The sequence below is a fragment of the Rattus norvegicus genome, chromosome 4 (genome assembly GCF_021556685.1).
Source record: "Rattus norvegicus strain SHRSP/BbbUtx chromosome 4, alternate assembly SHRSP_T2T, whole genome shotgun sequence".
NCBI lineage: Eukaryota > Metazoa > Chordata > Mammalia > Rodentia > Muridae > Rattus > Rattus norvegicus.
In genome coordinates, this window is record NC_141537.1 from 126243089 (window position 1) to 126258180 (window position 15092).

The window sequence follows — 15092 nt, forward strand, 5'->3', positions numbered from 1 at the left end:
CTCCTACTTGTAGATATGTAGGCTCGCTGTGCTATTGTTCCAGTCCTGTGTCTGCTGCCTGGTTCCCATCATAGACTCCAACCCTCTGGAGCTGTAAGCCCCAATAAACTCTTCTGTAAGATGCCTTGGTCATGGTGTTTCTTCACAACAATAGGGAAGTAACTAAGACAGCAATAAAGATTTAACTAATGTTACTCTAACTAAATGCTATGTTATTTGGAGCAAGTGCTATATTTTTGTTGCTCTTTAGTACTCTGTCCCAAACACCTGGCACCCTGTGACCTGGCAACCCATGATTACTTGCTGAGAGGTAAATGTCTGACAAATTTTCTTGTCTGGAAATTGTAGGGCGTTTGGGGTTACTTCTGCAATTATAGCTCCCTGATTACTACACTCTGACAAGTTTTGGAGATTGAGAAAAAGGTAGATGCCAGAGTCTCCTGTGGCTTGAACTTTTGGTCTCTTTCCCAAGCTCATCCTTGTCTCCCTGAGAGCTCCATGCAGGAGAACAGCTAGCTGCCTCTAGTGTGGAGTTTCTACTTTTTCTATTCTCATTTGCTTCTTAGATCTGGTCTAAGGTTATAACTTCTGGCTTGGTGCTAGTGAATGAAGCCCAATCTGCTCCCATCAACTCCAGGCTTACATATCTACTGCTATAACATATCTAAATGTACATGTCAGAGGCTTCTCAACTACCATGTTTGTACCATATCCTTCACACATATACTTCAGCTTCTGACACTGAAAGGTTAGCTAATGGGAACTTCATCATCACGATGGGAAAAGAGCAAATTCCTTCGAGATTGCATCTATATATTACTTCCTCTCACCCTTCAGCTTGTAAGTCATAGGAGGGAAAATCTATATCTCAAAGGCCAAATACAGTTTGCGTCATGTCTTCTCACAAATGCCAGAATACAATCATACCATCCATATATCTACATAGTATTTATGTATCTACATTAGGAATCTATAGCTATATTTGTGCTCCAGCAAACTTGAATAGTTTCCAACAAATACTTGATGGCTTGCCAAAATTAAGAAATTTGCTAATCTTGTTTTGAACACTAAATATTTTCCAGTGTTTACCTAATCCAATGGAGTTAGATGTTGGCTCCACCCAACGCCTTTCTTTTGCTTCTGTTGTTATTACTGCCGTCCATGTCACTGCCACCTCTTTCCTGTATGGAGAGCCAGGCTGACATCAATTCAGCCACCTTCTTGGTGGATTGCCGCCTCTCTTTAGCGTATTCACACAATGGCACCTCTGTGTGGGTCTCTTTGGGAGATTGGCTTGTGTCAGACTTCTGCACAAAATCCAACTCTGCTCTTGTCTGATGGTGCCCTTCCAGATCTAGGCCACGCACTTCCCTGTGGCTCTCAGGAGAGCCTATGTGAGAACAACCCCTCCTCATTTCTAACACTACCAAAACTTTTCTGATTTTTTTTCCCTTTGACATTCTCTTAAAACCATTCTGCTGGGACATACTTTACATAGTATGCGATTTGCATTATCTAAAGTGAACTAATACATGGTTCTAGTATATTCACAACCTTTACTATGGACTAATTTTAGAATTTTAACTGACCTACAAAGAGACTCTCTAATAAGTTGCTCCCTAGTGGCCTCTCTATCCTGGATTTAGACAAACATTAATCTATTTTGTATATGCAAATATTCCTATTCAGCATTTTCATACAAATAAAATTTATCATATGCAAGCTTTGTGAATGGTTATGTTCTTATTGTCAAATTCAATATTTTATATTGTTATATGGTATAATGTTATGGTTTGGAGGTGAAGTAGCCCCCGAAAGACATTGTTTCCCATCTGGTAGCACTACTGAGAGGCTCGGGAGGATAGTGAGGACACTAAATTAAACAGTAGATGTTGTTATTAATTACACATTGATTATATACCCATATTAATATATATATAATTGTACAAAGGTGGGATTTATTATAACATTTATATATAATTTTTTTGCTTTTATCTATTATGTTGGAATGAACTGTGTATGTTCGTGTGTATGGATGCATGCGTGTGGAGGTACGTGTGCATGCACATACGTGATGTTATGTCTTTCTCAATTGCTCTCTGTCTAATACACTGAAGAGGGCCTCTCTGTGAACTCAGACCTCACCATTTCATTTGGCTAGCTTGGTTTCCTCTAGGGGTCCTGTCTCCACCTCCCACCAGCTAGGATTACAGCTGTCTGTCCTGCCCACTCAGCTTTCATGTGTGTTCTGGGGATCTGAATTCCAGGCCTCACACCTGCACAGTGAGTGAGTGTGTCACTCCCCCAGGGCATCCCAGAGACCGCAGTACAACATTTTCCTGTTTGCACACAATGCCTGTGCTCATTTGCTTTCACGCTCACTGGTAGTCTCTCTTGTCCCTCTCACGTCTGCTGGTCCCTCTCTTCTTCTCAACTGTCCTCTTCTGTTTTTAGGGGTTTTTGTTTGTTTGTCTGTGACCTAGTGGTTTCCATTAGGATTGTCTTCAGGGATCATAGACTGATGACTACTGACAAAAAGCATTGCTTCCTTTTTCCACTGCCTCCAGATCTTCAGGGCACGGAGGTCTTTATGAGCCCCCAGTGGTACTCCACAGCGTGATGCTAACAGGCCCACTCTCACGCAGGTCTTGTCCAGGTAGTCACAGCTGCTGTGAGGAGGAGAGTGCCACATCGTGCCCAGAAGACAGCCTTCTACAACATTCCACCCCTTCTATTTACTCTGCTCCCACGACTGCCAGGTTCCCTGGGTCTTCGAGGGGGCGATTCAGTGTCTCATTTGTGGCTGAGCATTAAACAGTTATTTATTTGCAGCGCTCTGACCAGTTATAAGCCTCTTCAGAATTACATGATTTTAACAAATCACCCTAACAGAGACATGTGTACAAGAGCATTCCAGCCAAACCCCAGAAATGTATGTTCTACTCCTCACACAACATCCTAGGACACAAAACAAATGTTAAGAAATTCAGAAAATTAAAGTAACTCCACGTACCTTACCTGGCCACAATGCAATCAAACGTCAAATCAACAGTAAACAAATCATTAGAAAGTATACAACTCACTGAGATTAAACACCATATTACTAAATGAGGGTCTCAGTCAGCTATATCTTAGATAGAGGTTAATATTCAGAATATTAACAGAAATAACAGAATAAGTTAATAAACAATGACAACAACCAAAGAATCAAGAAACAATCTAATTAAAAAAATGAATCATCTAACTAAACAGAGAATTCTCAAAAGGAATAACAATGGCTAAGAAATACCTTTTAAAGTGTTCAGCATTATTAGAAATCAGAGAAATGAAAATTAAGACTACTTTGAGATTTTTATCTTACCCTGTTTAGAATGGGCAGGATCAGAAAACAGCTAATAACAAGTACTAGCGAGGATATGGGGATGGGGGAGGGTGGTTTCAATGACTGTTACTGGGACTGCAAACTGTAAAGTCACTCTACAAATCAGTGTAGAGAATCCTCGAAAAGCTAAAAGCAGATCTACCACATGAGCTAGCTATACCGCTCATTCGCATCTGTCCCGCAAACTCAATAGCCTACTCCAGACACTTGCTCAGCCATGTTTATCATAGCTCAACTCATGGTAGCTATACAATGTAAACAACTGCAACGTCCATGGAATGGATAATGGAGATGTGGTCCACGCATGCGCACACCCCCTCCCCCACCCACACCAGGTAAATGGATGGAACTAGAAAATATCATACTGAGTAAGGCAGTCCAGGCCTAGAAAGACAAATGCCACATGCTCTGCCTTCTTTGTAGACCCTAGTGCTTTTGATGTGAATGTGGAACCAAACTGATGTCAGAAACCAGAAAAATAAAAACAGACTGCATGGGGTGTGTGTGTGTGTGTGTGTGTGTGTGTGTGTGTGTGTGTGTGTGTGTCTATATGTGTGTCTGTGTGTGTTGGAAGGAATTCTAGAGATGGAGTTAGTAGGACATAGGTGCTATAAATGGAGAAACGGGAAAATGGGGGGACTTTAACTGAAGAGAGGCAAAAGAGGTCAACAGAGAGAGAAAGCAATGGAGGAGGAATAAAGAACTCTATGGATGACTGAAAAAGTCATAGGAAATCTTAATATTTTATGTTTATTTAAAAACATGTAATACATGTACACATTTATCATATATATGTTTATATGATATATGTGTATGTATATGTTTATCATATATAGAAACATAAAAATATATAAAGTGCACCACGTGGGATAATGCTTTTGGGGGAGGGAAGAGGGATGCTAAGGGAGTTTGGAATCACATTATTTTATGTCTACTTAAGTTTGCACACATATAAAGTATATAAGTATACATGTGTGAATAGAGAGATGAATAGATAGTTTAAATAAAAGTACAGCACAGGGTGACACTATTCCTCCAAGAGCTGAGACTATCAACAAAAACCTCAGAGCCAGTCAGGGGAAACCAGGAGACCACCCTTTGAGTTGTTTGTTGGGGAAGCTCAAGAAACCCCCCCCAAAGGATAAAGGCTGTCATTATAGCCTTTGGCTGCTTTTCAGAATTTGAGGGTACCATGACTGCTGAAGGCATTATACGACTTAGTCCCAGGATTTGGAGGAATCAAACTAGAACCGACCTCCATGCCCTGTGGACTAGCTCTTACAGTATCCAGAGGTGTGCCAGCTTCCCAGGGAGGAAAGCAGTCAATAATCTCAGCTAGCAGTGAAGCCTACAAAGTGCAGTGATGACCAGCAGGACTTATTATTTTAGTGACTGGTTGGGGAGGTTAAACGGAGCTGTTTGTCTTCAGTGGTGGTTGGCAGAGGGCATGAGCACAGCTGGCATGAGCAACTGGTCTAGTCTGAATGTACTGGTATAGCAGTTAGCTGTTAGCTAGTACTCACAGCCGGCTGATTGTTCTATTGTGCTTGACAACATCTTTTGCAATAAATTGCCTAAAAGTTTGATCTGATGAAAGAGAGGCTTCTTTGCAAGGGCAGGGTGTTGTCCATCTTTTAGAGCTGCCCCACCCAAAATCAAACAATAGCTCTAGACTTCTGGTTCCTGGCTGTGTACTTGCAGATTAGAGTTCCCATTGTACTGATCTGTGTTAGGAGGGAAGAGGAGGGCAGTTCGCATGCCCCAGACTAGATCATTGCCTTGCACGATTTAGTAGGTTTTCATGATTAGGTGTTTTACTATCAGGCTTCATGCCTTTAGGAAATGTTCCAGAAGGCTTAGGTGATTGCCTTTAAAATATGTATTAATGTGCTTTTCAGCAAATTGTTCTGTCAATCAAAGGGTCTACCATGTTCCTCACCACCCCCTTTTTTTATACTCTCATTGTGGAACTAGACTCCTATTTGGAAAGGCAGGACATGTAGTAGTCCTGGGGCAGGGGAACAGCACAGGATGCTCCGGAGATGAACATGAGGAAGAGGGTGGGACTGGCAGCCAAGAGAGAAAAGCCTATGCTATACAAACCTGGGAGAGGCGAGGGATGCGTTATTGCATAAAAGGCCACTGGAGATCTCATCTCCGCCCTTGTCTTCTCGGAGCCAGGTCACAGGGAAGACAAAGCACACCTCCAGGCCACTCTGTTTCTCCCCCTTAATGAACTATCTCCTTCCTGTCACTACAGATGAGTTTCTGTGAGAGCCCATAAATTCCAGGGCCTGCTCACTAGGTTCCTTTCACAGTCCTTCCATAATGACTGGCTAAATGAATGGATGACTAAGTGCTCACGACCTACTGCCTGGCTAATGGCTGGCCATAAGATGTAATAGCTGATGATGTCTTCATGTGAGATGACAGAGTAGCAACAGCAAAGCGCATACATCGAGATGAACAGGTGAGGGAAGGCAGTTTGCAGCTGAAGCTCGAGAGCCTTCCGTATCCCAGCATCACCCAAGGAATATATGGGAAAAGAAACCCAGATAGCCAAGTGGGAAGGAGCAGGGATAAAAGGAGCTTTAGGGGTGTTTCCTCAGCTAAGGAGTCCACCTCTATTCTCGGGAGTACTTTTCCTTTCGTAACAGGCCCTCTCTATTTTTTCTCCATCCCTAACTTGAAGACATAATATCCCTGCAGACCTCTTCCTGGCAGCTGCAGGGACTCTTCACCTACCCGTAAGAGAGAAGAGCTGCTTTTCTTCTACACGCTAATCAGACTGTCCTGGAGTTCTGAATCTGTTTCTAAATCCTTTATTTAACGAGACGAAGAACTTCAAAATGGAACCTCTGTTTTCCCAGTAACGCAGTGTTGAAAACAGCAACCAACCCTTCATTTCCACACAACTTAAAAACAAAGCAAGGCACATCGGCTTTAGCTTTTTACTGAACATATTAACAAGAGGTTTAGTCAAAACCACCAAACCCAGGTCACCCGACCTTTTAGATGCTTTCTTCAGGCTTACATTTTCTTCTCTTCCAGATGGGGCAGAACTGTCTATAGGTGGTGAGGATCCTGTGGCTGGACCAAGCCTATGTCCTCCACCCCAGCTGCAGATGAGGCCTCCAATTTGACACTGGTGAGAGCCTTTGCCAACAAGCCAGGCCATAGAGGTTCCACATTGACATTGGCTGCTTTAATGAGGGCACCGATCTTAGCCTCTGCAGCCATTACCTGGTATAGACTGGGGGTGGAGAGATGCAGAGAGCTCAGAGGCTGAGGCTATGGCATAGATTGTCAGGGTAGTGCCAGTCACTGATGCGGCGAGCACCTTGTACCACTGAGGCTTTAGCTTCCTTGGAGGGATGGAGCACCTTGGCAGAAGCTGAGGGACCATGTAACTTATTTGTGTTTTGATTATAGCACATTGAGACTGCCACACCTGCGGTCCATGACTGATGGAGACAGGGAATAACAAGTACGGCCATGGCATCTGCATCCTCTAACCTGCTGCTCTGCAGTCTGCCTTTTTCCTCTTTAACCTTAAATGTTCCTTTCCAGCTATTCATAGCTTGCTGCAGAAGATAAATAATTTATTTTTGTTTGAAACAAAGTCCTGCTGTATGGAACTAGCTTTTTTTTTTTTTTTTACTGGAATCAATAAGTATATGTCTATTCCCAGCCTACTCTATTGCTTGCTTGCCCCCACCTCCCATTGTGTGTGTGTGTGTGTGTGTGTGTGTGTGTGTGTGTAAAGATAGACAAATTGATTACTATTTTGCTTTGAAGATTCCTTTTATTTAAACATATAAACAATGGTTGATAATCATAGTTATGCTTATAAAGCACCCTGCACAGTATCAGATAGATATACCAAAAGCTCGTGGTAGATATTAGCTACTATAATTACCCTGCAAAGGGGGTCCTATATAGACCCATCTACCAACTATGGTAGGCCAAGTGCATCTAATAAGAGGATCTGGAAGGCAGACTTCTCATGATGTATTATGTAGGTGTTTAGGATTCCCATTGCTGTGAAGAGTCACCATGACCAAGGCAACTCTTACAAAAGAAAACATTTAACTGGGACTGGCTTACAGGTTCAGAAGTTCAGTCCATTATAATTGTGGCAGGAAGCATGGCAGTGTGCAGGCAGATATGGTGGTGGAAGAACCAGAGTTCTACATCTTGATAAGAAGGCAATTGGGAGAAGACTGGCTTAAGGCTCTCTTCTGAACTAGGAGGAGCTTGAGTATAGGAGACCTCAAAACCTACCCCCACAGTGACACGTTTCTTCTCACAAGTCTACACCTCCTCCAATAAGGCCACACCTCCCATGCCACTTCCCATGGACCACGAATTTCAAACCATCACAAACCACCACAGTATGCAAAAGTTTTCCTCCTAAAACTGAGAAACTGGCCTATCCCTTTGTCTGAGTCAGGGTTTCTATTCCTGCACAAACATCATGACCAAGAAGCAAGTTGGGGAGGAAAGGGTTTATTCAGCTCACACTTCCACATTGCTGTTCATCACCAAAGGCAGTCAGGGCTGGAACTCAAGCAGGTCAGGAAGCAGGAGCTGATGCAGAGGCCATGGACAGAAGATACTTACTGGATTGCTTTCACCGGCTTGCTCAGCTTGTTCTCTTATAGAACCCAAGACCACCAGCCCAGGGATGGCACCATCCACAATGGGCTGGGTCCTGCCTCCTTGATCACTAGTTGAGAAAATGCCTTACAGCTGGGTCTCATGGAGGCATTTCCTTAACTGAGGCTCCTTTCTCTGTGTTAACTCCAGCTTGTGTCAAGTTGACACATAAAACCAGCCAGTACACCCTTATTGGTACATTTTCCTGGTATATCTGTTTCCTCCTCTGGGTCTGTTCTATGCCAGGCTAAATTGAGCTCTGCAGGAGATTCCTGGAATTCCGTCTAATAACACACATCTCCCCTCCACACAGGAAGTTGTCGGGACAGGACATTATTTTGAAAAAGATCTTCTAGTTAGCACTTTGATCAGTAAATGACCAGGTCAAAACATAAAAGAGTAATGATAAAATGAAAGCAGCTGCCTGAAAAGATTGAAATGAGCCCTAAGAGGGCTTATTAACATGTATCACAAATATGCTTTAATCTAGAGAAGTTGGTAGCATTAGGACTAATGTATAGGATATAATGTGTAAATCGTCAAGGTAGCCATAGTCTATAAGATCTAAAAGTGTCCCCAGCTGCAGGGATCTCTGTCACAGTCACTGTGTCAAATGGGAGGTGGTCTAGGGCCAATTCTGACTCTGTCCCTACCCGTAGTGTGGAGTAGGACACATCCTGTTTTTTCTCTGAGCTTGCTCAATAGTTTCTGCCTTGCAGACTGGCGGGTGATAAGATAAGCAAATTGTCAAGCACACAGTAGCTGCTTAATAAATGTTTATTACTTCCTGAGTATAACCACAGCGTCTTATGTCCTTAGATTCAAAAAGTCATCAGTACCCACCAATCATACTATGTACTCTGGCATCTGGAGAGTTCCAGACAACAAGGGCAAGCTCCATGCTGCCTGTTCATCTCCCTGAACCCCACCCCCGCCCCTGACGCCATGATACTGCTAATAGGAGCCTACTTATACATGCTGGAGGTCATCAGGGGACAGGCTAGGACAGGTGTAAGAGCAGGCTGTTTTGGTGAATTATTTAGCACCTTCTCTGAAGGGCCCTGGAGTGAACTTCACAGACAGCTCCCCACATAGCAAGGTAACAGCCTGTGACTCATCACCAAGAGCCATGTTTGTCTTCCCTTAAAGGGTGTACAGCAAACCCCTACGGGGGGTGGGGGAGGGGCTTGGGGCTTGGCTGATTTTTCTCCACTCAAGTCATCACAATGGGGAGGCTGCAGTAAGAAGGGCTGTTATGAGTCTGGCCAAAAAAGGCTACAGAGAGAGAGAGCTCAGCTAGCTGGGGTGAGAGAAGACATGTAGCTGCAATAGGATATATGAGGGATGAAAGTTTACTCCAGGGAAAACAGGAGAGTGTCCAGGACAGAACAACTGAGAAACTCAACCTTAACCACCAGGTATTATCCACAGACATCCCCAGGCCCACAGTTCTTTGGGAATCTCCATGTAACGAAGATGATTGCTAGTAAGTCAGGCCACAGGGAGAAGAGTTATAAGCCTGATTTGTAGGTGACATTTACTGCATATAAAACATTTAATTTAACCCTTCAGGGTCACACCTACAGTCTCATTTATCATAGATAAGGAAATAAAAGTCATGAACATCTAAGTAGTTAGTGTAAGCATCTATCTAAATTTTAAATCCATTTCCTCTTACTACCTCTATTTATTCCTGTTATTAAACTATCCACTTAGTCTGTTAAATCTCAACTCTTTCCTTATTAGATTTGGGTTGATCATGATGCAAGGGACACCTGGTATGGACCACCAAGACTCACTCTTGAAGAACAAGTCCCGAAGAACTAATAATGGTCAAGTTCATTGGGCTTATCGTGAATGAAGGATTAACAGCTATAACTCATGCTCATATAGCTACAATAATGGAAAACACTGAATACAGACAGCCATTTTGCAAGCCAAATGAAGTTGGGTTTGGAAGGAGCCCATGGAATACAATTAAAATCGAGGGAATAAGGGAACTTTGTAGAACACTGGGGACCCATGAATTCTTTGCCTAAAGTCCCTATGTGAGCTGAAAAGTCTCAATAAGTCAGTCCCAAGAGTTCTGCAGAATTAATTCATCTTCTCTGGCCAAGCCATCTGCTTTAATGGCCAGGTGCTGGGAGTTCTCTCCAGCAGCACGGAACACGTGATCTTGTTCAGCACCAACACCAGGCCCCCTGCTGAAAATTCAGATTTAAAGGCTCCCCCTCCTTCCAGACCTTCTGAATCTGCCTTCTAGGAACGGAGCTAAGCCACTGAAGTCTGTGCATGAACTCCAGAGATTCTGCATACAACCACCATTGGCCAAAAAAGAAGAAGTGAGCAAAAGCAGGAGGGTAGAAGAGCCTCTAAGGGGTTCAGTATGGCCAGATGATATCTTCCACATGAAATCTGACCTACACTTGAGTTGTACTGGGTTTACATCAGAGCTCAGGAGACAGTGTGATGCAAGTGCCAAGAAGTAGGCGTGTGTATGAGGTTTTGAAGGCCGTGTGGCCTGGGCCGTTCAGGTTGTCACAATGTCTCAGCTCTGCTGCTGTAGAGTGAAAGTTATCCTAGCCAAGGACAGTATATTGGTCATGTTTCTCATTGCTATGATAAACTGTCTCACAGAAGCAACTTAAGGGAGGAAGGGTTTACTTTGGCTTATAGTCTGAAGGGTTACAGTCCATCATGGTGGGGTAGGAGCAGGAGTAAGCACACGAAGCAGCTGCTCATATTACTGCTGTAGTCAGGAAGCAGAGAGAGGTGAATGCTGCTGTTCAGCCTTCTCTCTTCTCCTATTCAGGCCCAGGCCCCAGGCCCATGAAATGGTTCTAATCACATCTAGGTAAAATGTAAACCTTCCTAATATCCTCACTCACAGAGATATATTTCCATGGTAATTTTAAATCCAGTCAAAGCAATAATGAGGACCCATCTGCAGCAATGGTATGGGAACTCTATCCCCAGAACATTTTATCCAAGCAGGCTGTGGTGGGAGTGAATTTGGCCTGAAACTATAGATTGTAGACTTCATAGACAAATAATTGCATTTTAATTTTTAAGCCTATATTTAAAGAGGGCATGCCTCAGTTGCTGTTGTGTGTGTGTGTCGGGGGTGGGGGGGTTAGAATACACCTTGCAGGAGTCATGTCTCTCCTTCTAAACATGTGGGCTGCAGAGACCACCCTCAGGTCACTAGGCTTGGTAGCAAGGGCCTTTATCCATTACGCCATCTTGCCAGTCCCCTAAACAATGGCTTCTCTTAAATATTTCTAAAGAGCAATAAATAAAATGACATCATAGTTTCTGGCCCAGGGGAGTTCAGGTTTCTAAGAGGCATCTATCATCTGAATTGAATGATCCTCTTTCAGCTGATGATACAATTCCTGGTTTTCTACAGCATCGACATTTTTGTCTGCAAATACCAGAGAAGCCAGGAGTTTGTGTGATTCTTCTTGCCCCTATGTGCTTACTTCAGCCACATGAATGTATGCACATACAGAGTGGTTTTGAGCATGTATACTCTGTATGTTCGCATCTGGGTATTTTAGATCTTCACCAGCTCCCATGACAGAAACTCCATCATCTCTAACTTATAACAACTTAATTTCAGGAAGGAATCTGGGAAATCTTCTCCCCAGGACAGCTGCTTTGGAATGATGTTGGCTTCACTCTGAGGGCATCTGGGAACTTACAGATGCATGAAGGGCTGCCTCTGGGCTTCCCTTGACTAAGCCAGGCTCTCCAGAGGGAGCCGCTTGTCACAAAAAGCATCCGTGGCAATGTTTTTAAAAATCCGTCCTCATGATACGAACATTAACCTACCATAGGAGAGGAGACTGGAAGTTGACTCCTCAATCTTTAATTGATTATCTTAATTGATTGATTATCTTAATAGATTATCTACCTTGCTGAGGACACATTTATTTGTTTTGCTTGAATTATTTACTTGCTCACCTCCATCTTCCTTATGAAGAAGGTAAATAAACTTCCTGGGTACTCGCTTTTCTTTCTTGGGTGCCCCTGAGTATGTAATAAATGTGTCTAGCTCATCTGCTAATCTATCTACTGCATATTTCTTTCTTTCTTTTTTTTTTTTTTGGTTCTTTTTTTCGGAGCTGGGGATCGAACCCAGGGCCTTGCGCTTCCTAGGCAAGCGCTCTACCACTGAGCTAAATCCCCAACCCCCTTTTTTTTGTTTTTTTTTTAAAGATTTATTCATTTATTATATATAAGTACACTGTAGCTGTTTTCAGATACACCAGAAGAGGGTGTCAGATCTCTTTACAGATGGTTGTGAGCCACCATGTGGTTGCTGGGAATTGAACTCAGGACCTCTGGAAGAGTAGTCGGGTGCTCTTAACCACTGAGCCATCTCTCCAGCCCGCATATTTATTTCTTAGACTAAATCACTGAGCCTGCAGATTGGCAAGAGGGGGTGGCCTGGTTTGAAATTCAGGGATGCAGCCTCCACCTCCTGATCTGTCCTTCTTCTTGTTGCTTGAGCAAGACATTGATCCTCCAAGAAGCTGCTGCCTCATTTCCAACCGCAAATCTTTCATCTCTCTTTTATGTCCTTTGTGGGATTCTGACGGGATCAGGGTAATAGTAACAGCCTGGAAAAGGGGGCCTATAGCACTGGCAAAAGCAAGGAGAAAGGCTTATTTCTTTTCCCCCCTATAGTAGGTGTCTAACTGTCGATCTAAATGGATATTAATTCATTCACACTGGTCATCCACTACACACTGTCTACTAGAGAGAGGCCATGGAGAGAAATCCCTGTGTGCATGTGCCTTGGATCAGAACAGCTGAAGGATCTGTGGAAAGCTTGAGGATAGGCCATTATTTTCCACAGTAGCTTGGTTTCTGTTTCTTGGCTAAGCACCATGTCTACTACTCACTCCACGATGAAAGGATACATCCTGATCCCAACCCATCACTGAGGGGAGCCAAGGCAGGAACCGGAGCAGAGTGGGAACCTAGAGGAGGAAGTGAAGCAGGGACTAGAGAGGAACAGTGCCTACTCACTTGCTCCCCTGGGTCACTTTCGACTGCCTTTCTGCTACTTTCCAGGACTGCCTGCTCAGGGTGGCACAGGGTGCCCCACAGTGGGACAGGCCCTTCCTCATTAATCATTAGTCAGGAAAAGACCCCACAGACTGCTTATCTGATTGATAGAGGTACTTTCTTAGTTGAGAGTCCCTCCTCCTAGACGACTCTAGTCTGTGAAAAACTGACCATCAAAACAACTAACCAGCATATCTTCTAATTGTCTTTTCTTATTTCTGCAAGCAGTGGCCATGATCAGGGGTTCTTACTTGTAGTTCTCCACATTGATTCTGCTTGCTTTCATGGATCCCCATTTCTAGATGCCCCAGACAAATAAATAATGTCTGCCCAATAATAACCTTGTCCTTAAGAAGAAGGGCATATCTTTATATTGTGTGTGTGTGTGTGTGTGTGTGTGTGTGTGTGTGTGTGTGTGTTTTTCTCTAGGCATGGTCTCTCTATGTAGCCTTGACTGACTTAGAGATCTGCCTAGCTCTGCTTCCAAAATGCTGGGATTAAAGATATGTACCACAACACCCAAGTGATTTTCTTAGCAGTCTAGCTGCTTTTCAACTGAAGTCACAGAAATTAATGGAGGAATATTCAATACTACCCAGTGCTCGGGACCCTTTGCATAATGCCAAGTTCTCCACTTGACTCTATGTGCTCCCTTCCTTCAAAGTGCACTCTCTTTCCCATCCTGTTTACCCCAGAAATGTTCTTTTAAAAGAAACTGCACAATTCCTCAGCTAATCTGGGTGGTATGTTTCAGAAAGACTCATCAAGATTCTTTGATTGATTACACAAGTTAATTTTCCATTTACATTATAGAATAACAATTTATTCTACAATAAAAGTACCCAACACTGAGAACCCCACTTCAGCAGATGCCTTGGCTAGGGGGCCAAGATTCCTGAACCTTTTACCATCCTCATACACTTGGAGTCATTACTTTCTAGCAGCCTGCCTGCCTGCCTGCCTGCCTGCCTGCCTGCCTGCCTTTCTTTCTTCCTTCCTTCCTTCCTTCCTTCCTTCCTTCCTTCCTTCCTTCCTTTTCTTTCTTTCTTCCTTCCTTCCTTCCTTTCCTTTCTTTCTTCCCATCCATCCATCCATCCACCTTTCTTCTTCTTCTTCCTCTTCTTCCTCTTCTTCCTCTTCCTCCTCCTCCTCCTCTTCTTCTTCTTCTTTTTCTCCCTTCTCCCTTCTCCCTTCTCCCTTCTTTCTCCTCCTCCTCCTCCTCCTCCTCCTCCTCCTCCTCCTCCTCCTCCTCCTCCTCCTCCTCCTCCCCCCCCCTCTGCGCGCGTGCATATACATGTGCGTGTATGCACCTTGGCTGTCTTTTCTCAGGATATCATCCTCTTTGGTTTTTGATGCAGGGTCTCTCCCTAACCTGGAATTTGTCCATTCATCTAGGCTGTCTAGAGAGTTATCCAACAAGGATTTGCCTGTGTCTGCCCCACCTGTTTCTACCTTCCCAGTACTGGGATTCCAACTGTGTGCCACCATACTTGGCTTTATTATATGACTTCTGGGAGTTGAACTCAGGTTTCACTCAGGTATTGCAAGTGCTTTAGCAACTGATCTATTTCCCTAGCTCTATAGAGGCTTCACTCTGAGAAGATTTTACCAACACCAACTTTTACATTTTTAAGCCATTAAGTAGAAGGTTGTACAAAACAATCTGCTGTCCACCAGCATGGACAACGGAGACAAAGGCATACCAACTTTATGGAAAAGAAGCAGTTGGACTGATGGAGTTACAAAGGGAAAATTAGAGTCCAAGGAACAAAGGCTATAATGATGAAGTGAGCATTTATTATAGCCTCACTATCCCAAGCTTAGTAATGAGCATCTCAATTGGCAGAACCAAATATATAAGGCTTAGGGGTGTAAGGATATTCCAAAAGAAAGTAGAAAGTGATACAGAAGTTTGAATGCAGATATGTCTTGTATCAAAGACTGTGCTGCTTAAGTGTCATGATAGATGGAGAAG

General features: G+C 43.5%; 1 protein-coding gene across 4 annotated transcripts in view; it reads right to left on the reverse strand.

Moving 5' to 3' along the window:
- Nucleotides 1–15092, reverse strand: part of Prickle2 (prickle planar cell polarity protein 2) — a 345167-nt gene that overhangs the window by 128842 nt on the left and 201233 nt on the right.